We start from the raw sequence: 20,852 nt of genomic DNA on the forward strand, positions 1-20,852 counted from the left end.
GAGTGGCTCTGAGGAGTGCGACTGGGGCATCTTCAGAAGTGTATTTCCAGCTTTGTTGCTGATCCTGTGTGCTGCAAGTGATTTAAATCTCAGGACCTCAAAGGAGCAGAAGAGACTGCACCAAACATTTAAAATCCAGCTATTAAATGTATCTATAGCTTTTGAATGAAACAGTTGGTGGATTCTGTTGTTGCCTGACTTCCATGAAAACCCTTGCAAGCTGGACCACTTGCACAGGTGCTAGATGTCGAGGTTTGGGTGCCTGTTGTTGATCACCCAGGTCTGAAAATGCCTGGTTCAATTGTCAAAACCAACAGACCACCTGTAGTGCTGTATTGGTATATGCTTTACATTGTATATTATGTTAATAATTGCTATGTTCCAGCTATGTGTATTACTGTAGATCTAAGTATACACAGGTCATCTTAAAATACTGTTTTCACTTCATGTGTCACACCGAAAAGTAAAGATTTCTCACAACAATTACATTTAAGTAACTAGCCGGTATTTAATTAAGCTGAAGTAGCATTGTATTTATATTAAATGCATTGCAGTGGAATTATATATAGTTTCTAAATAACTTTCTTGTCAACTCATGCTGATAATCAGATGATGTAGCATTATAGAATTAAGTACTGAGGTTTTTTCGTTATTAGGACCAAGCATTTAAGATACACGGCCCAGAAAAGGGGGGGAAAAGTCATAATCGCTTTATTTGCAACTGGTTTATAAAACCATTTTTAACGTTTGAAGAAAAACCTGTATTTATGAGAATGAAGGTTTTTACATATTTAGTGTGCTCGATAAAATGAAAGACAGTTTATTGTATAATAAACTAAACATTTTAACTTTTTTCTTCAATTAGAACTAGAACTTTATCTAGGAAAATTAGTTTGAAATATCATATAGACATCTACACCCCAAAATCATAGGTGAAGAAGTGCAAACTATGTGTGATCCTGTTGAATTTCTTTTACAAAGGATGAACATATTTTCATTTTGCCTCCTGTTAAGTGAATGATCTGTTGCTTCCTAGGATAGTGACAACCTCTGGTGGGATGCCTTTGCAACTGAATTTTTTGAAGATGATGCAACCTTAACCCTTTCATTTTGTTTGGAAGATGGACCAAAGCGATACAGTAAGAGATATATTTTTTGTTCTAATTTTAAGCCTGCGTTTCTAAACACAGTTTATCTGTAAGAGACAGATGCAACCCTGGCAATGACAAAGTCACTTGTTTGTATTCAGTGACTATCAAGTTCCATTAAAGAATTGCATGTGTTGGGAATCCATTTTTTTGTGGAATTCCTCTGAATTTTATTACATGAAAATAAATGATTTCCTAGTGGATTAGGGCAAATAATACAATATAATCTTTGGAATTTTTTAATTAATTTGCTTTGGCTGTGCTTGCACTCTTTGTTAATTTGGTTTCCGCAAACATTCGAGTGTTGAGTCTTGTCGGCAAAGTTGTTCACAGAAAGGGAACTTTGTAGCAAATGTCAGTATTGTTGCTGGAGGGGCTTCCAGATTTAAACAGGGATCAGAAAAAAAATACCACAAGCTATATCCTTGGTGGTGTAGATAATCATTATTCCATCAGCTGCGTGGATCTATGCTGTTTGCACACATTAAGGACCTGCCCTGGATATTGTCTGGACAGCAGTGGAAGTCTAGAATACTCTCAATCAAGCACTAAATGAAAGCTCGAATAAAAGTGAAGCAGTGAATAAATCTGATGGCATCGGTATCCATTGCCCGCATACACTGAGTAGGAAAAAGGAGTAAAATTCCTCGAACAAATTGTTTGAAGTGAATAATTCACTCAGCTTTAGCACTAAGCAACAGAGAGATAAGTAAACATTGAAAAACTGCATTGCCAATTGTTTCACTCCATTCAGAGTGACCCCTGCTTCACGGTGACAGCTTATGCTCTCTGCTTAATGTTCTGAATCTTGCCAGGTTCTTCTTTTTTGTGAGGGTGACTGATCGTCAGCGTATCACTCACATACTTTTAATTCCTTTTATCAATTATCTCAGGTATTCATTTGACAAGTGTTACCTTCTCCCGGAGAAAAAATAACAGCCACTTTGAATGCACGTTCTAGGATTAGTGTTGACAGAATTACAGTTTCTTGCCTTTCAAAGCAAGTGATAACTCTGTAAAGGTCCTCAAATTACAGCCTATAGCAACGTTGGTAACAGCTGATCTGTCCTGATTAGGTTGAGTCAACTTGTCAGATATCAGATTTGCTAGTTGTGTTATCAGTCCAGAAGGCACAGATACATCAGCAAAAAAGCAATTAATGTCCAGTTAGATCAGAGGGAGTTGTGTTTCTGGAAAACAGTGCTGCATATGAAAGAATTTGTCAAAGAGTAAAATATTCCTGTTGTCACAAATGCTTGATAATGGTTGCGCTATCTGTAGCTGGGACAGTTTGGTATGGGAATACTGTGATTCTTAGCATTGTTGCTGATAAGTGTGATTGAAAGATCAAATTACTGTGGGCACGTTTTTAAAAGCCACTAGTACACAGGATTTTTCCTCTGGCTTTAATTTTTGACCTCTGCACAAACTGTTATTGCTTTTGGTGTTGTTATTCTCAGCATCTGGAATTAAAGCTCAGCATATAGGGCTGTTTCTGTTCATGCATGCTTCCTTTCCTTTGTTAGTAAATATTTAGGTAATTCTGAACTACAGTATTAGTGATTCTTCCTGACGCTAGCAGTATTACTGTTTAGTGATACTCTAAAATGCATGCTTGAGCTGTTCCAGTCTGGGACTTCCATTGCCATCTAAGCAGGCTTTGAGAGCAGCCTTGGGAGTGCCAGGTTGTCCAAGTCCCGGCTCGGGGACACCTCCAGCATTGCCTGGGGAGGGCGCAGAGTGGAAGTTGTGTGTTAAGAGCAACCCTCTCTTCCGACCAGGGAAGTTTGTGTCCAAAAACATGTCCAGGAGTTGAGAACAGAGCAGTCTGCTCCCCTTTGGGCAAGCAGAAAATTGCTTCTACCTGTAGCAGGTTCTCGCTGAGCACAGAGAGCTGATCGAGGTCTCTGTTTTGCCTGCCCAAGCCATGCACATGCTCCATTACAACTACGGAAAGTCTTGGCATCTCCCAAAGACTATAACGTCACCCAGTACCTCTATTCCAAGTAACTGGTGAAATTGCTGACCAGTGGGCTGGGGCTCCTGTTAGATGAGCCAGAGTATGCTGAGTGGCGGCAGCACCAAGCGTGGAGTTTTGGAAGAGATGAAACAAAAGTGCCTGGTCTCCATCCGCGCTGTCCCCAGCGAGACACCTGCCTCCTCGCCCAGCGTGCATGCTCTTTAGTATGTAGTGGGCATCAAAAACATCAGAGCTGGCTGAGAGGGAAGAGAAAAGACAAATTGTTCTTACTCTTGCAGGCACAAACAGTAATGGAGGGAACAAAGATTAGGCCCTAGAAAAGAGAAATAGGCATTCTTTGAGAAGTCGTTTATAGAGTTGAAAGTGATGAAAGATGCCAACCTCTTGCCTTTGCTCCAGGATTCAGCTCAAAATTGCCTGCCTTTGTCTTGCTTCAGCCTGTGAGAGATTTGCTTACATCTCTGACATTAGTTGTGGCTGCCACCTCATGTTCTTTCCTTTGGACAATGGTTTCCCTCTTTTGGGAACTAAAATATTCTCTTCTGGAGCAAACCAATTCCAGAAAAAATCTTGGGTGGGGGGTGGGGAAGGACAAATAGTTTTTCGTTATCCATGGCCACAATTTTTCTCTGGGTTATGGCAATTCCCAGTCCTTTTCCCTCCTTGTTCTCACGGACTACCCAGATCTTGCCGTGAACCGCTGGAGACGAGGAGGAGCATGGTGTTTTGCCCCAGGTTCCTTCTTCAGAGTCCCCAGGAGTGTTGTGGGAGGCTGCTGGAAACTTGCATATTCTCTTCTGCTCTTCTCTAATCTTGACTGCAGTCCCCAAACCCCTCTGGGGGCTTCTTTTCCCTGCTTGCTTGAAAATTTTCCTTTCTGTGGGTTTCCTTTTACAGCCTTTTTCCCAGCTGGCTCTCGCTGCCCTCTGCTCTTACCTGGACAGCCCAATCCCACAGCCAATGCAAATGTTCAGAGCACATGAATCAGGCCTGTAAATCATTGTTTGTGTAAGTGTTACAAGATTTTAAAAAAAACTTACTTTTACTTGCCTCCTGTTTCTTTTAACTTTGAATATACAGTTCTGTCCAAGAAACTGTAAGGGTTGTAAACTCACTTTTTTGTGTCTCAGAAAACTGAGCTGCTTATTTAATTTCATGGCCCCAAACTGAAGCTTTATGAAAAACACCAAATATTTTTAGGCCTGCCTTTCACATTATTGTGTTTTACAGCCCACCTCTCTATACTGAGAAGAGTGTTTTTCTTCCCTTTGCTACTCTCACTGTTGGGTCTGCAAGGTTTCTCCTCGACTATCAGCTCTGAGATTCTTTAATTTGCAGGGAAAAATAGATATGGGTCAAAGTGGGGATTTTAAGTCACTGGGTTATGTTTACTTTACTTGGCACAGACAGCACTGTGTACTGATACTTGAGCTCGCTTTAAATATGCCTGTATATCTGTACGGCACAGCATGTAAAGATACTTACTTATGCCCTGGGAAGAGTAGAGGTCTGTTAGTTCAGTGATCCACCACTGCTAATTAATTTGATTGCCAGGTTTGTTAGACCTAGACCAGTTATCTTTGCAGAACATTATTCTGCCTCGGTTAGATGTGCACTTGAAAGCCCAGCTCAACTTTTCAGGCAGGCATTCAGTGTCAGATCTGAAATCGCTGCTGTGCCCATCTTTGCAGCTCTTTTTGTCTTTCTTCAGTATTTTATTTCTGTAGATGTGAGAACTTTACCTTCTGCAATTCTTCCTCCCCGGCACAGCATTCCAGAAAGAAGATAACTTCTTTCAAACATCCACTGAAAATGTTTGTTTTTCTCCTGCTTGCTTATATCCTTATAGGTCTGCTATTATCTATGAACCCTACTCATGTTATTAAATTCTATGTTGAAATTGAGTTTTAATGAGGAATGCTACAGAAAATAAAGATATATTTTAATGTAACGAAGGTGTGAATTATGCATGTTTTCTGTAGTCTGGCTTTTTGGCTACAGTGAGATGGAGAAAAAGATCACACATTCCAATGCCTGAAGACAGGGAAAGATTCCCAAAACCAAAGAGAGGCTACCTGTTTTAAACTACATTGAATTATATTCAACAGAAACTGAAGAAGTAAACCCATGAAATTCATTTTACAGTGAGAGCAAAAAGAAATTTGCTTTAATTTATTATGCCCTGATTTATTGGGTCAAGAAATAAATAGGATTTAAACAAAACCAAAAAAGAAACTATGCCTAATGTAGCGCGTTTTTTTTCCTGGTTGTGGATAAAACATATTCGTTTCCTGTTAAGAGCCTTCTATCCCTGTAAAAGAGTAAATACTAGACTCTGATCCATTGTTGCCCAGGTTCTTTGTTTCTTAGAGACAAAATATTTCCCGAACAGATAAGAGAAACAAGTTTGATTGACAGCTCTTAGCAGAGTCTCATCAGCTGCTGTGCTGACAGCCTGGTGATGCGCACTGTGCTGATGTGGTAGGGACTGACAGGTGATTGACAGCCCAAGACTGTGGAGACAGGAAAGATGAAGCATGCTCAGTAAGAATAATGTGCAGTGTTTATGCAGCACTGCAGAGAATAGGAGCTAGAAAGTTAACTCTTTCAGAGCAGAGTGGCACTGTAACACATAATGGATGCAGTTGCCACTGTACAGAAGATTAGAGCTTGTCTACATTTCTCTTCTGTTCCCTAAATGCTTTCTGTTCTTGGAGGAGCTATATACTGTGAGGAAGCAAAAGCATGAGCTATCACATTTGTCGCTGTAAAAAAAATTGATGTGTGGTAGGTATGATGAAGTCCTCAAACTGGATTTATTTAAGCATATAGATGTAGAATGTATTGAGAATTTCAGGTACTTTTTATGGACTTCCATCACCCAATTTTATATGGCATTGCCTAATGTTACACAGCAGAAATTTCAGAAGGAACCAGCTGAGCTCTTTTGCTCTATGTATCCCTAGAAAAATATAGTCATTTCAATTTTATTGTTGCTCTGAATCTGTAGCTGCTAATTGAATATGCATTTTGTGTTATAATTGCTACTGCAGTTTGTGTTTGGAATGTACAATATAACTATACCATGCTTTGCATTTTATGCACTTATTGTTCATTTTCTCTGTTTGGTGCATGAACCCTGCTTGATTTTTCTTAATTTCTTGATTTTTTGATAACTGGAAAGTTAGAGTTTTCTGGGCAATAGTTTCAGAGTACAGTGAACTTTGGGCCAAATGGTAAAATTATCAGCTTCAAAGTGCTTATCTAAGTTTCTCTGTGTGCCTTTAGAATATATTACATAGATGTATCTTACACTTTACTACAAATTATTTAGTGAATACACAGCGAGTGAGCTGCAACAGATTCATTCTACCTTTGTCCCTGTTTATAACCTGTGCGATACAGGTAACTTTGCAGCCCCTTGTTGGATAACTTCTGCAGGGGTTAATGGTGGAAAGCTACACCTAGTGGGCATTTCTTACAAGCAGGGAACATAGTTTGGGAATAAACAGGGGAAGTTCGCCACACATTACCCCCTTGCTTAACTATTGTCAAAAAGATGGTTTCGAGAGGCTAGCACGCTACATTATCGCCCTAGGTTTCTATAAAATTGTCGTCTGGCTTCTCTCACATAACTCTTACAGAGAAAATTAAATTTGCCAAGAGAAACAGATTGTAGTATTTCCAGGAACATGCTCTTTCTTTTTCCTTTTATTTTTTTCCCAGAGAAACCCCAGTCATTAAACATGATTTGAGCATTCAGGTACAACACAGTAAATTGGCCTAGCTTAGTAAGTGAGACAGATTATTCCGTGCGACTGCCTGGTCTTCATCTTTATATACCACTCTTCTAGTTTTGTTTTTTTTCAAAGTTTTTTGGCAATAATTTTGAGTTTAATTTCAGAACATAGATGAAAATTTCATTAAAATCAGGTCTAACAGGTCCACAAGTGTCTGTGGATCACCAGTATAACCTCCACCCCTCAGTTAATGATTTCTAATTGAGAATTACTTCTTAAAATGGTGTTTTAAGGAGTTCTCAATCAATTTTACATATGCACTATTAAAACTATATATTAATAATTTTTAGTAAGAATGTAAGCAATGCAAGTCAATGTAAGTCAAACGCATTACAGGTGTCTAAGTGTATTACACCTATGCACTTACCTTTATCACCCAAACTTCTGTAAGCTCATCAAAGAATAAAATGAGATTTGTTTGACAAGACCTATTTTACATAAACCCATGTTGACTGGCATTAATTACATCCCTTTCACTTCAGTCTTCGTCAGTTAAATCCTGTATAATTTTTTTCACTGTTTTGTCTGGATTGATACCAAGCAAGTGTATTATGTTATACAGTTACCTGACTGTATAGTGTCCCATCTTAAATATCAGCACAACAGCAGTGGTTTTTTTTAATTCCCTCAGTAGGTTTTTTTTTTTTTAATTTATTATTTTATAACACCAGATAAGAATGTGAAAATAAACTCTTAGAACTGCTAATTTTAAAACATTTACGCTAATAGATACTATTTAAGATCCTTCTTAGCTGCTGATGGACTAAGAAGCACTTTTTGTCTCAAGATCAACATTCTTTCCAAAAGTAGAACAAAAAAGCTTTTTATATATTGATGTTAACAAATTTTCTGTTTCCAAATTGTATTAAGTTTTGAATAAAATTCAAGGTCTTTCTTATTTTCTCTAGCCCATACAGCCATAGATTTTTCACTGCCACTTTCAGCATCTCATTCTAATATTTTATATTTCATTATGTGTTTTTACAGAATGCTTTCCCCTTTTTTTCTCTTTGCTTTTACATCCTATATTCATCATAATTATCAGGGGTTTTTTCCTTCTAATTATTGCCTTCATTTTTCTACTAACTTTTTTGCCAAAGTTGTTTTCTTTCTCACAGTATAGTTGTGGCTTTTGGCTATCAAGTCTGTTTTACAGATTCTTAATTTTCATGCATAATTTTTATCCGTATTTTGTCCCAGTCAGTTGAGCTTTGGTGAATCCAGTATTTTGAAGCACCAGCTGTATCTCTCCCAATCCCCCTGATTGGGATTGCCTTTTCTTTGTCTGTACTGAATGCATGTTTTGGATGGCATTTGTACAGAAACATGTGGTCTGATTGGATAGTGTCCAGAGGAAAGCAAAAGTCTTGAAAATAACACTTACTAAGAAAAATGAAAGAATTTGAGTTCGTCAGTCTACAGAAGAGAAGACATGGGAAATAGGAGAGTGGAAAATGGAACATAATAACAAGACCTATCAAGGAGAGGCATGTGGTCTGTTTCCATATCCATGATGAGCAGGAGAAGGGATGCTGGCCTTAAATTACATAGAAAAAGTACATTGAGGGATTAGTTCCTACCAATAAGAAAAATGAGGTGCTGGAACAGATTCCCTGGGGAGGCTGTGGATCCTCCATCAGCCAAGGGGCTGTGTCTGACCTACATCTCTGATTCCCTGGAGTCGCTGGTGCAGCTTTCAGCCCCCTGTTCAGTTCGGTCTCAGCCCTCATAACAAGTTCCGGAATGATTTTCTCATCTTGGGTGCTAAACTTTTTGTGATTAAAAACACCCTACTATTTCTCATTTTTAGCAATATGAATAATGTTTTTCTAATACTGCTGGCTATGCAAGACTTCCCGCACGAATCTTCCACCGATTTCCTTCAGAACATGCATTTTTCTTTTCTCCATATTACTGACAGGTGCTGGAGGAATAATTCCTTCTGGTTCCTGATTTGTGATTAGCAGATCTGAATAAGACCTTCACCTCTGCCCGCTGCAGGCTTATTAGTTAGCATAATGTTCCTGTGCTTCTGAGTTATCGATACCTTTAAAATACAAAAGGGCTTCTCTACTGTAAAGTGCCAGCCATGTGCAACATGTGTGTGCATGCACGTATGTACACACACAACCTTGGTTAGGTATTCCATGGAAAGGTTTATTATGAAAACTGTCCTATCAACCTCTTTTTCAAATATCTTACAAATAAAGACAAGATTTCAGATATCTTACAAATGGGTATCTATCTCCAGTCTCTTCTGCTTGTTACTAAGCATGTTATACAAATCAATGTCGAAGACCCTATGTCTATAAAGTGGCACCTGGAAAAGGGCTACTAAACTCCTAATGTGAATATTGCACAATTATATATAGCCTCTAATTGCAGTGGCACACTGAAATCCCAGCCAATCAGACTGATTCTGCTGCTGTATAAACAGATTAAGCGATAAGCCCTCTTTGGGAGAAATCATAACATAATAGGACATGATACATTATAGGAGCCTATGGTCCATTCAGAGAGCAGAAAGAGTAAAGGCAAAATTAACATGAGAGAATCACAGTGATTTATGGGCTTTTTCCCTGCCCAATACAAATAATCCATTTGTTGTGGTTGGCTTTTGTTCACCCATTTGGTCCAAATTATGTAGCGTTCAGTTCTTTCTCTCTGCTGGAGACAATGTTAATAAAAGCTGGAAATCCATATAAAATAATGGAAATCAATAGCTTTTTACACCAAAATATTAAACAACTTTTCACTATCACAAACTCAAGCTAAATGATTTTTTTCTTTGCATAGCGTGGTGGCAGTTGTGAAGAATTGGTCAGTACTTTTTCTGTTTTGCTGAACAACTGGCAGGCAGATCAGTGTTTGGCTTCAAATGGCATCAGTACTTTAAATATAATCACTACGTTTTTTAAAAAATTGAGTAATAAAAGTGTTGCTATACTAAGGTATTTAAAAATATTTTTTATACGAAATTGAAAATATGTGGTTGTTATTACTTCAGCTTTTAAAATTATCAGGTGATTTTTAAGATGGTCGGTTAATATATATTATGTTCTTGCAGAAAAATGTTCTAACATACTTACAGAGTTCCTGTGAGAAACAATACTCAGTCTGAATATTCATCCAAATCTAGAATTATATGTCTCTTTCCAAGTCAGAAAATATTTTTCTTCTGCATTTTTCGTTTTATTTCTTTTCTTTTATTATACTTACGTTGTTTCTTTTTCAGAAGTGAAACACCCCACTACATGAATGACCTAAGCAATACCATAAAAAACTGGAAACTTTGTGGCAGAGCATATTTTCATATTGTCATCTCGTTTCTAGACCAAAGAGAGGCATTTAACTAAGTACAGTCGTTTTACCCACAACCGGTATAAACTATAATACTTGGGAGCATACGGATTGCCTGAAGGTATTAGAAATGAATTTCCTTTTATAGAGCACTGAATAACTAAACAGTGGACTGTCAGACTTTTTTCTTCCCTTTTTGAATCCGCAGGTGCAGGTAAATCAGAATATCAATCCTAATAGGTCTGGGAGCTTTAAGTATATTGTGATAACTTTATAATAATTTGAAAATTCTGTATTGTGCATATACACTTAACACTGCAGGTAGTGGTGTTGCAGACCTCAAGGCTCTAGGAAACCAGAAGGACAAGGCTTGTAGGTGCAGATGACCTTTTTTAAGTTCAGATAATAAAAAATTCGCTGCAAAATATGACTTCTACCCACAAATTTAATCTCACAGACATGTATGTACACACAAATAGAACATAGTCAAATATGCAAACGTGCATCCTAATATAGTGTTGGGTTTATTACACAAATGTGCATGTTCATGTTTACTGTGCAAATAAAACTTTAATAAAACTTTTACATTGTATTTCAATGATGCAGCAGTGCTGTTCCACATGATGCACCTTATTTTTAGGCACTAAGTATTTACTGTAGTGCAATATTTTTAAATGGCTTAGGAGAATACAATATGCAACCTCACCAAAAATTATGGAATCTTTATAGAAATACATTTAAACTGGGTCAGCTGCAGCACCATGATTAGTAGAAATAGAGCCAAAAGCTGACTCTGGACACTGAGATACTGTTCCCAATTCCATATTGAAAGTTTCCTTGAATTAATGTAGTCATGAATTTTTTTTTAAAGTCTGCTGTGTATGAGAAGGCTGAGATATTATACAGTGGCTATCGTTCTTTATCCTATTGAATTCTGCACTCCAAATGATATTACCTTTAAAATGTTGCTGACATTTTGCTGTTCCACTGTTCTGATCCATACAGGTTTTATACCATAGTATTTTAAGTTCATTCTGGTGCATATAGCAGTGTAAGCAATACCTTGCATATCTTGTTTCTTCTCTCCTTGTTTTCTCAGAGAAGTGGGTTCTGTGGAGTATTTGTTTAGGATTTTTCATGACAAATGCAGCCAATATATAGACACTATTAAAAGTTTACATCAAAGACGACAGTTTATAGGAATATGTATTGAATTTGGAACAGAATGATTGAGATCTGTCATATTCCTTTGGTTTTGTGGAATTCAAACCACTCTTCTACTGAACTACTGGGAATGACCTGTCTCCTGAGAACATTGTTCAGTGCCCAGCCGTGCCTGCACAGGAAGAAGTGCTAATCCAGGTCCAGTATTCCAGAGCTGCTCTTTTTTGAAGGATCTTGGCTCCAAGTCATTGAAAATGAGTGTTGATACCTTGATTTTATGTTGTATGGGAAAGCCAAGAGAAGGAGTACAGGCTAGCTCTGATGCACTAGAGATGGCCCGGTCTGCTGAGGAGATAATGCTGCAGCACATGGAGTTACCTACAACCTTGTGGTTTCACTGTGTAGGTCTGTTTCATTGCTGTCACCCAGCCAAGACGTGTGGATCATCATTCACTGGTTGAGAAAAGTTTATTGCTCAAGGGCGCTACCACATGCAGCTCAGCATTGGACAAGAGTCTTGGTGATGTCTCTTCCATACCTCTACTCCAGAATGAACTGCTCGCTTGTAAGTGTTCCTTCAGCCAAAGGCGCCTTGACTACGGTGTCTTGAAAGTACTATTCCTTCATTATCAGTGTTGCCTTTTTCATACCATCCAGCTTGAAACAGCTGCTTTTCATCTGTGACCCAGGCTAATCTTAGAAGTTTACCGTTTTGGATATAGTGGAGGAATGTGTGCAGAGAAGCACCAGTGGACAGCTATCTGTTCAGCAGCAGCTTTTGAGTCAACATCATCTGTGCAGTTCACTGGGTGCCTGAAAGTAGATGTTGAGCATTTTGTTGTATCTTTTAAAAATCTGTTACTGCTCTCATCTCCATTTGGCTATGAAAAAGGCTTTTATATACAATTTTATCTAGTCCAGAAATATTAGAATACTGTGTAGTTCAGTTTTATTTTTGTCTTTAACGTCTGGACCTGAGTTAATAGGGCATTACTTTTCATCCTGATATCAATCTTGTTCCTTTCATTCAGATCCAAATTCCTTTGTAGTACATGGTTTAATTCACTGAAATGAGGTAAAATGAAACCCTGGTCCAGGGAGCATTAAACTAACATGGTTTTGGTGGCACATGTGATAGCAGCAGCCTGCTGTGTAACTGTGTGTGTTTCCCTCCCCTCTTTTAGTTGCTCAGAGACTTTAAAACTTTTTTCACTCTCAAGAACTGATATTGTCTATATTTGTTCCTCTCTCCCCCACCCGCCGTTCAGCCTTAAGGAAAATCAGTTCATCCATTATTAAATGAGATTAGAAAGATTAAAAATACACTTTTCTGTTACAAAATCAAGTCCCTATGATTTTTTTTTAAGCAATCCTGAACTCAAACTAGCTTGGTATTCCCTAACTGAGGATCAGTGCTTTGTTTTGTGGCAAATTAGCTTTGATTTGACAGCTATTTTTATTTCAAGATTGTGTGCACACCAGCTTTTCTGCTGAGGCTTGGCTCTTAGGGACAGTTGCACATGCATGGCTGGCTATGCATCAAATTCTGTAATCCAAAGGGATGCTCCAGGTCATGGTTATTTAAAAAAAAAAACAGAAAAAGAAAAGAAAAAAGTCCAGGCAAAGACATGTTGAACGAGAACTTGGCCTTGCTCCAAGAAAATGTTTATCAAGTTGGAAAACAAAGGAGTATCTGTCCTTTCCAGACTGTTTCTATTCAGTATTCTGCTTTTCTTCATCATGCATGCACAACTAAATTGATTGAATTGGTTAATAGTTTTAGAATGAAAATGAATCATAGAATCATAGAATCATAGAGTCATTAAGGTTGGAAAAGACCTCTAAGATCATCGAGTCCAACCATCAACCCAACACCACCATGCCCACTAAACCATGTCCCTAAGCTCCACATCTACACATCTTTTAAATACTTCCAGGGATGGTGACTCAACCATTTCCCTGGGCAGCCTGTTCCAATGCTTGACTATTCTTTCAGTAAAGAAATTTTTCCTGATGTCCAGTCTAAACCTCCCTTGGCGCAACTCTCGTCCTATCGCTAGTTACTTGGGAGAAGAGACCAACCCCCACCTTGCTACAACCTCCTTTCAGGTAGTTGTAGAGCGCGATGAGGTCTCCTCTCAGCCTCCTCTTCTCCAGGCTACACAGCCCCAGTTCCCTCAGCCGCTCCTCATAAGACTTGTTCTCCAGACCCTTCACCAGCTTCGTTGTTCTTCTCTGGACACGCTTCAGCACCTCAATGTCCTTCTTGGAGTGAGGGGCCCAAAACTGAACACAGTATTCAAGGTGCGGCCTCACCAGGGCCGAGTACAGGGGCCCGATCACCTCCCTACTCCTGCTGGCCACACTATTTCTGATACAGGCCAGGATGCCATTGGCCTTCTTGGCCACCTGGGCACACTGCCGGCTCATGTTCAGCCGGCTGTCAACCAGCACCCCCAGGTCCTTTTCCTCTGGGCAGCTTTCCAGCCACTCTTCCCCAAGCCTGTAGCATTGCATGGGGAAATAGAGGATATCTTATACTGAGAGAAGGGTTTAACATAGCTTCGTAAAATGTGCATGACCTGTAATGTGAATTTGTGTACGACTTGAGAACTGTATTATGGTAGGGAGAAGGTGCTTGAGTAAATAGAAAGGAAAAGTCTGGGCAGTACATTCCAACTTGGTGACTCAGCATCTCCAACCACCTCCAGAAAGGTAGAGTTTGTACTGTTAGCACTCTCAGGGGCAGGTTGTTGATTTAAGGTTATAATCTGTTGAGCTAGTAGCTGGAGGCTACATCGACATTACTAAGCAGTGCAGTGCAATAGGAGAGGATCTGAAGAGCAAAACAGCTAGTGTTGAGGACATGACGTCCACACCAAACACGTTTTGCAGAGGTTTACTTTGGACTAGGTCCAGTCCAGTCTAGTGAACTAAATGCCTGTTAATGGCTGGAGTGCATTAGGTGCATTCCTAGAGTCCGTCTGATTCCTCTCTTGTGAAGGGAATCCAGTTTGTCAGCTTGGAGACCTCTCCACAGTGCAGACCAAAGTGGGGTGATTCGGCCACTGACTTCAGAAAAGAGGTCCTTAACTGAGATAAAAAGTGAATGTGAATTTAGCTCTGGGGAAGGAACCTCTTTGTGATAATGCCTTCATCAGGCATCCTGCCAGGTGCCACATCTGGCATCCTGGGTGAAAAAGTTGGTTTAATTTTACTTCTGATGTCATTTATAGCATAGAGGGAATAACTCTTTGCTTTTCTCCCTTGCTTCCAAAAAAAAAAAGCATGTTAGTCCTGGAGGAGTCTGTTCTACATCTCCAGCACTGATCATGTTCCTATGATAATGCTCTTCTCCGGTCTGATGGCAATTCTGCTTCCCCAAACACCTGCTTGATTTTTTTCTTCTAGAGATGTGGAGAAGGTAGACTATTCAGCATGCCGCCTCCCACCCTTTTCAGTTATTTCAGTCTGTGAGGTCTGCAGCCTTGCTCTTCAGCGATGTCTCTGCCCCTGCTGGTGCTGCTGACCTCCCTCGGGGTAAACCGGTAGCCAGGCTCAGCAGTAGCTGGGTTTTTCTGCTCCAGACTCACTTCCCCCATGTTGGGTCAAGCAATTAGCCCCAGCTGACAGTCCTAGAGTGCTATATGGAAACCCCATCGCTCAGGGAATGGGGTCATGCGTGTTCTTGGCATATTTTGAAAGCCAGTCTTACATCCCAAAATGCCTTCCTCTGAAGCTTCTTTTCCCCCACCAATTTTCTTTAATAATAACAAAGATAAAAGACCTATTTAGAATCTGATGGTGTGATTCTACAGTGTAGAGCTCAGATATAATAAATATAATTTAGCTGCTCCTAGCAATAACTTTTTCAAAAGAATGTAACCAATATGTCAGTAGAAATATTGTGGACTGCCATGACTTCAAATTAGTATTAATATACCTTGATATGTCTCTTGATTGTAGAAAGGTGCACACGTATATCTAGATTGTAGTAAATTTGTATACTATCAAATTCATTTGTGCAAATATATGTGATCATGTAATTACAGTCTGCATTATTACAGTACAGATGCGCAAGGAAGCAGGATTAAGATTGCGCTGTCGGCTTCAATTTGAACATCCCCTGGCATCTGAGCATGCTGCAATGCAACATTAGCTTTTGGTGAAGCTTTTGCTGCAACTGCTAGAATGGGGATCCATACCTGCTTCTCTTTGGCCAGTCACTGCTATCCTAAACCCAGGTATGTGGACTTGGTCATTCTGATCAGTGCATTGGTCACCTACAGGACACAAAAAAAGTATTAGGAACAGAAGTTATGTCCATGGGGAATGTTAGCTAGTACAGAAAATGGCAGTGTAGCTTCTCGGCAGAAGTGGTCAGTGAGAGCTGTGACAAGTACACAGAGCAGAGCGTCCTCTGGACCTGGCCACCACTAGTGCATCTTGCTACAAGAAAAAATTAAGTGAAGTGTCCTGCGAGACAGTTAGCAAGGATGAGCTCTCTCCTTGCCTTCATCATTACAGAACTGCTACTTCTGGAGAAAAAGGACTGATCCAGCATTTAGACCTCGTTCTAGGAAGGAGGACAATGTCAGTATTTGATTTTTCCTTGTTTGTACAATGTATCATGACATAGTCATTCAATTCTGTTTAAGTTGAATGATTGTTTAAAGACATTTTAGTATCTACTGAAAGTTAATATGCAGAGACAACAAACAAAAAATACTATTTACAGAGTGCACGTTAAAGCCATTTTAAAGCGAGGCTTTAATGAGATAATACTGGCATGTGAGAATTTTCTGGCTTGCATGTCTTTCTAATTGAGTATTCCACTTCTGTCACTTCTTTTCTAAAGTAAGGGTTATTGCAATTGCACAGCATTTATAATTTGTCCTTATGAAACTGATACATCTACTCACCAGACCGTAACACATTTCTCTAGACCTGTTGATAGGATCTACACTATACTACTTCTGTGTGCTTTGAATTTGCAAGCAAAAGTCAGCAGGATTGAAAGGGACAACCATGAGTCCTTTACCATGAAATTTTGAAACAGTTCTAATATTAGAGAAAAAGAGCTGGGAGTCTGGATCAGACAGCTGTGTTAGGAAAGCATGTACAACTTTTCATGTACACATTACCATCCGATTTTCATTCTCACTGAAGAACATTATAGATTTTTTTTTTGCAAGCTTTTCAAGCGCTTATGTCTTTCTCTTTTCCTTCTTTATACAATAATAGTTATACTCTGACTTTTGTCACTGTTTTATGAAAGATGCTATTTGACATGTCTAGCTGGTTTAGTTATAAAGGAAGGAAACAATGAGAAAATAGCATCCTAATATACTCATTATATTCAAGTCAACAGTGCCTTGGGCAAAACAGTGCTTTTGGTTTATACTCATATGCCTTACCTATGCAATGATGAGGCAAAGGGGCAAAGACCAAAATTTTCAGAGGCAGAGAATGCTTACAGTCATTTTTACAAGTGTTCATTTAAATTTCTCATTAATATATCCATGACTGCCATTATATACAGCCATTTGAGGAAAAGAAAAATCGCTATTAAAACATCATGCTATGTATTTAGAGTCTTACCATCATTTATGAAACTTATTCATGAAACTTAAACTTTTGCTTTTTCATATAATAATTATTAGTGTTCCCAGGTTTCTGGCACAACTGACTCAGTAGAATGTCATGCATATATAGCTTTCCTATTTGAAAAGCAGTCTAGGAAAGATAATATTTGATTGATTACATATGAGTAAACCTACTATTTCAGACAACGTAGCTGAACATATTTTATGCAAAAGTATTAAAATGCATTGTTCTTCTAAAACAAAGATAGGTCAAAACATCAGTAATTATAAGGGTCTTTATGCAGGTTCACAGCAGTACAACGGTTCTCTTTCATTTGATAATTACCTTGTTAAGCTAGTGTCCAGCTAGCTCTGTATCTTTTAAAGAAAAATAATCTGCTCATTAATTCATGGCAGAGCTCCAGCACTCTTCATCAAAATATTGGTCTGGAAATTTACCTGACTTTTAGATTTTCTGGACTGAAGTAAGCAGCTCCTTCTCAGATTCCCTCTGGATCATTTGCCACTCTTTTTTCCATTTCTGCTCTCTACTATTATACTTCAAATTGTGCCATACTTAATTGCCTGTGTTTGGATGAGTTCTGCCCAGTGCTACATAAATGGCAAGAACTCCCTGTCTCAGTACAAACCAAAGAGTATGTGATTTTTTTTTTTCCTGTCCACTTCCCCTCTAACTTTGTTTGTTAAAATTTAAAAAAGAACAATATATACCACATTTTTAACTCCTCATATATTTTTCAGACTAGAGAGAGACATGGTTCATGTTGCAGGGATGGCAGATAACACAAGAATCCTTCAACAAAACATGTAAAAGTTTTCTTGGAAGATGTGAGAATGGTTACAAATCCTCAAAGGGAAGTTTCTTCCTTTCTTTGATATTTCAAATGTAGCTCAGACTTGTTTGGTGGGATTGCTGAGAGCTGTTAACAGACTTAGATCAGTGGAAACCGATCCTAAAAGTTACATTTTCTTCTTTTGCTTCCTCCAGAAGAAATCTAACTTCCTGTTTCACGTCTTAGATGCCTCGTGCTCACTGAGAATAGCAACAATCAGGTTTATCCTGTTGCTGAACTAGCTTAAATATAGACATCTATAAAGACAGCAATAATGAATCTCAGCTAATATCCTCTTTATTCTTACAGAGCTTTTGTATAGATTCCTTTGCTGTCACTGAAGATGCTTTTATGATTTCTGTAATGTATTTCTCTTTCAAAACAGCAAAGAAGCTTTCATCTGTGTGCCATCATTACTATTTACAATTGCAGTGGCACTAAAGATGATCTTCTTCAAGTTTCCAATCCACAGTATTTTCTCAGGCGCTTCAAAACTGCCAGAAGTTATTTCAGGGATAATACATTTAATATAGACTATTAAATCTGATGCCTTGAATTCCTCAAGACATGTCAGGAGTGACTCAAGCTCTTATTTGTTTTCCCACGGACCACATGAGAGCATCCTTTTATTTGAAATCAACCCAATTTTATCCATTGCCAAAAGTGCAATGAAAATTAGTTCAGGATGACTGAAAGGTCGTAAGATGCTTTGCTAAAGGTATATCTCATCAGAGTCCTCCACCCAGTGCTCTAGACATGCTGCAGAGTAGAAAAGTCCAATTTTCTACTTAAAAAAAAAAAGGCATAGGGGGTGGGTAGTGGTGTTTCAAAGTCTTCCATTGCTTTTACTTAACATGACATCTTAAGTAGTTAGTTCTTTTTTGACTTTGTATGGCAGTTGAGTGCCCAGTTCCGTCATACACTTTCACATCCTGACCTTTTGCATAATCTGAGAACATGAAAGTGGGAGAGGGCAGGAAGGGGCTCTGGCCTGTTGGATCCCCCCTGTGAAGGACTGATTACCCTTACCAGCTCCTAAGCTGTCAGTGCATAGTACCGTGCTGTGTGACATCCAGAAGTGCCTCTCTGCAGCCTCTGAGACAACCGTAATTCCCATGTGGATGGAAGCTGAATTGGCTCTGGCAACTGCTCCCTGCCTCTTGGTGGGAAGAACCAGCCGTTTTTCCTGTTCAGGAACATTTACAAGCATGTGTTGAGCCTGCCTTCCCCTCACCATGCACTTCTACGCTTATAGTTCCAAGGATTTCTGAAATGCTTTGGAAATACCACGTTACTGATTCATCCCACCCAACTGAGCCATCTGTTAGAAGGTATCTGGATTTGTCTGGTTTGGGGATTTTTTTTCTAATTTTGGTCAAAGTAAGAAATCTCCTACAAGATTCAGTCCAGACCTTCCTTCCCTGTTCAAATAGCAATGTATTGCTATGCAGAATTCTACTGAAGACCACCTGCCTTTCGTTTGAAGTTTGGTCAGACTGTGCTATTTCTTTTAAGCTTAGTGGGGCACAGGCGTTCATCAGTGCTATGTCTCTGTAGGCAGAAAAGTGTCTTTTGGAATTAGAAGGATGCCACGCTTTAGAATCTCAGAAAGTGTTATGGTCTACAAATTTGACACAATTGGGAACAGTTTTCCTATTCTTGTTTCTGCAGTATTTGGACATCTGAGCTCCTCTAAGCTCCCTATTACCTGCCACTTCATCCCCTCCTCTCCAGTGCAGAAAAGTCAGCGGGGGCCCTACCACAGGAGCAAATTCTTCTTCCAGCTGGAGATAGAGGGTCACTGCTGGGGCTGGCCAGGGAAATGGGACCTGAGACCCTGAGGGGCACTTGGTATGGGGGGAATGAAGGACTGTAAGAGTTTGTAATGTCTGCCAGTGGGGTAAACACTGGAGAAGGAGGTAGGAAAAGAATAGATCCCAAATATTTAATTTTGTGTGTTCATTTCTAAGGTGTACTTGAGGCTTGGTATTTGGCTTATAGCAGACGTGCAGGGAAACCTAGCACCTGAAAAACACAGTGATCCTCCCCAGACTGTTGTGTTGATTTTTTTTAAGTAAACATCAAGATGGATTTTTTTCTTAATATCATTTTTGAGTGTTCTGAGGTGTTATCTATTGTGAAAGGCAACACAATGAGCTGGATAAGTAGTATTCTAAAAACTCTAAAAATAATGAGTCCAAGATGAATTGTCTTGCTCTAGTTATATATAGATGCTAGGAAGAAAACACAAATCCTCTCAGTTATCATTCCTGAACTTTCACTACAAAATCATATTTTTTCTTTAGACCACCCTTCCTAAAGCTTTGGACAAGATGCTGCCTAGTTAGAAAATTATTTCTGTAGTTAACCTCTTCTTTTACTATTATTTATTTCACTTTTTTTTCCTGCTATTGCCACCTTTGCCACATTTTGCCTCATTTTGGAGAGAAGGCACTGAAATAGCATGGGAACCACTGTTTTCTCAGGATCCGGAAAATTGCCAAATACCATGCTAAGTTACTTATAATTCTAAGAGAGCCAATCTGATTTTAAGATCAGAGTCAATGAGGTCTAGCTACATAACCAAAAGTTTGAAAGCCTGCATGATCTAAACTGGACCTCTTGTGAGTTGTATATCACCATAAGACGCAAAGCAGGTATTTTTCTTTTGCTGTAAGTGTTGCTTGAGGTCTGAGAAGAATTCACGGAACTTGCACAGGGAAAAAACCTCTCTTCCACAATGGCATCATTAATCCTGCATTTTCTACAGCAAAATACAAATTAATTTTATGTAGTGCAGTGCTAAAAATCAAAGGTAATAAAACCTTGCAGGTTACGTCTAATCTTCTGCAGTGTGTCTGACTGCATCACATTATCAATGGAGAAAAGACGGTTTCCATTTCAGCACACAGTCTTTTTCAGCTTTTTATCATATAACCTCTTGTTTTTATGAGGAAAATTACCATGCTGTCATTTATTTTGTCTCTGCCACTTTTATCATCCCAGAGGTGAAAAAATCT

General features: G+C 39.0%; 1 protein-coding gene across 1 annotated transcript in view; it reads left to right on the forward strand.

Moving 5' to 3' along the window:
• Positions 1-1,039: 1,039 nt before the first annotated feature.
• The window catches only part of LOC104081398 (LIM domain-binding protein 2), a gene marked incomplete at its 3' end in the record, with an annotated part of 132,005 nt that continues 112,192 nt past the window's right edge, over positions 1,040-20,852 (forward strand). The window contains exon 1 of the mRNA XM_009584134.1: positions 1,040-1,139. The remainder of the gene's footprint in view (positions 1,140-20,852) is intronic.

The sequence above is a fragment of the Fulmarus glacialis genome, unplaced genomic scaffold (genome assembly GCF_000690835.1).
Source record: "Fulmarus glacialis isolate BGI_N327 unplaced genomic scaffold, ASM69083v1 scaffold12338, whole genome shotgun sequence".
In the NCBI taxonomy this organism is placed as follows: Eukaryota; Metazoa; Chordata; class Aves; order Procellariiformes; family Procellariidae; genus Fulmarus; species Fulmarus glacialis.